This window comes from Pygoscelis adeliae, unplaced genomic scaffold (genome assembly GCF_000699105.1).
Source record: "Pygoscelis adeliae isolate BGI_AS28 unplaced genomic scaffold, ASM69910v1 Scaffold37, whole genome shotgun sequence".
In the NCBI taxonomy this organism is placed as follows: domain Eukaryota; kingdom Metazoa; phylum Chordata; class Aves; order Sphenisciformes; family Spheniscidae; genus Pygoscelis; species Pygoscelis adeliae.
This window is the reverse complement of record NW_008825308.1, coordinates 2991267-2993722: the sequence shown is the minus strand read 5'-3', so window position 1 is coordinate 2993722 and position 2456 is coordinate 2991267.

Genomic DNA, 2456 nt, shown 5'->3' with positions numbered 1-2456 from the left:
GAGCCCCACTTACTCCAGTAGCTGATACTGACACCCCATTGGCTCCAGTAGGTGATACCACAGGCCAGGAGCTCCCACCGGTCTGACTCCAACCAGTCCCCAGTAGATGGCACTTAGTCCTTGCAGCACTCACACACATATGGAGTAGAGAGTGAGACTATGCAGAAATAGTTAAGAAAAGATTTAATAAGACAGGACAGACTGCAGTGATCAGGCACAGAGCTCAGCCCAATCAGACAAGCGTGCTGACAAACCTGATTTTACATGTGAATGGCCCCTTTTATACCCCTTTTTGTTTGTTCCCCCTTTGCTCCTCTCCAGTTTCCTTCCCCTGCACATTTACCTATTAGTTTGCATGCGCTTACCAATCCCCTTGCAATATCCAACTACTTATGTTCCTCTTGCTCCCCCTTCTTACCAGCTACAAAGTCCAGGTGGTCCTCTCCAGACCTGTGCCTGGAGTTTTTTAATATCCCATTATTGTGACTGACAAGGTTTGTTTCTTGTCATTGTTTCCATTACTGTTTGTCTATAAGGTCTACATCTCTCTATGTTTTTATTTATTGCCTCCCCCTTTTCTTTATCATCCTATTTGACAAGATCCTTAGTCAGATAAACTTAAGGGAGCAGACATGCTCTCCCTCCACATACCCTTACGAAGACCTGAAAGGGTAAAGCCTTGAGCTGTGGGGATTAACGGCACGGACTCTGGCAGGCAGCAACCAAAGACCTTTATTGCTCTTTATCGGCATTCTTTATAGCAAACAGAAGTGTTCACGCACCATCTGCAGCTTGCAGATTGGTTACAGCCTCGTGTTCACGCGCGTCTATGCTCTAGCGGATTGGCCGGTTCTTCCTGATCGCGCGACATGCCTTCATGACCTTTATCTTGTTTACTCCTCTTCAGCAGCTCATTACTTCCTCCTTTATCCTCTGCCCACGTGCCTTCTCATGCCTCAAGGGCACAAGGCTCGGTTGTTGTCCTCAAGCTGCCTATCCCCACATTGAGCAACATAGTCTGGCCTCATATGTGACCTTGTGCTGAACAGGAGGCTGGTCTAGTGACCTTCTCAAGTCCCTTCCAAGCTGAATCACCCTATGGTTCTGTGACTGCATACAGGAGATGATGCTAATTTATGGGTTGTGTCCAGGCTAGTAATACTTACTGAGATCAGAGGGAACGAGACCTTCTTCGTTAAACCGTAACATTAAATGCTATAAAATTGACATTTTCCAAGACCCCGCTTAGGAGTATATTTGGATAAGTATACAGATATTTTGTTTTCTCAATCTTGAGAGTAATATTGCCATTGCTAGCTATCTGCACTAGCTACTGTTTCAATATAATCAAAAAAGAAGAAACATTGACATACTGAAGTTGAGACATGTAAAAATCGAGAGTGTTTTGTTATAGAGTCATACCTGGTTGTTTGCCAGTTTTGACCTTAGAGTGATCAGCCAGCCTCAGGAAAACAGGCTCTGCCATTGCCTCTATTTTACACTGAGCAAACATTATTCCTGCCATAAATTCTTTGAGGCAGGGCTTCTATCTTCTGGATTTTATTTAATCCCAAGCATGTTGATGCTTAGTAAACAAACACTGTCATGACTATGTTAAAGCATTAATTTGTCCAGTCTCTTTTCAAACCCAGCTATGTCCTTGTTGAAGATGATCTTAAGTTTTACTGAATCTTTAGGTTATGAAATAATCAACTAGAAGAACATTTTGATTTTAATAAGTTAGCCCTTATGGTAGCGTTATGTATAGGTTGCTGTGTTACTTATTATTTGAGGCTGTGTTGCTTGAAGTCCCTATTCTCTATTCTCTGGACTCTCTAAACCATAACCAGAGCCTCTAGGTTCTATTGTTTATGGGATGAATTATTTGACAACCTGGCAAGGTAGATATCTAGTTGGCCAACTTGGCAACAGAACCTACTTCTAAGGTGTCCTGAAGTGAACTGCCTTCATTATAATACTAAAAAACACACCCACAGGTCAAGAAGACCCTTGCCCAGGTGAAGACCCTTCCCCCGCGCAAGCGTAGTAACAGAAGAGAATGACATAACCAATATTAAAATTATATGTAAATCACTAACCAATCATTGTAACTGGGAGTGTACTACCTTATAATTTTGGTGTATAAATGTAACGGTGATCTAGCCATAGGTGTGCTTGATTTGTGGAAATTCCACCTTGCACCCGGCGCCGGAATAAAGAATGCCTGCTTTCTAAAACTCCAAAATTGAGTCTTAGAGAGTTCTTCATCTGCCGATTTACGGTAACAGTTAGAACAGGTCGGAATTAAAATTGCCCATGCAAACTTACCCTGCCCCTTCTGTGAAGGCACCTTACAATGGCCTTTGATTATCAGATCATAAACTATTCTTTCAATATACCCCTACCTCACTGATTGGATAGAATGGATGGTGCCCAGGTAATTTACTATTACTTTC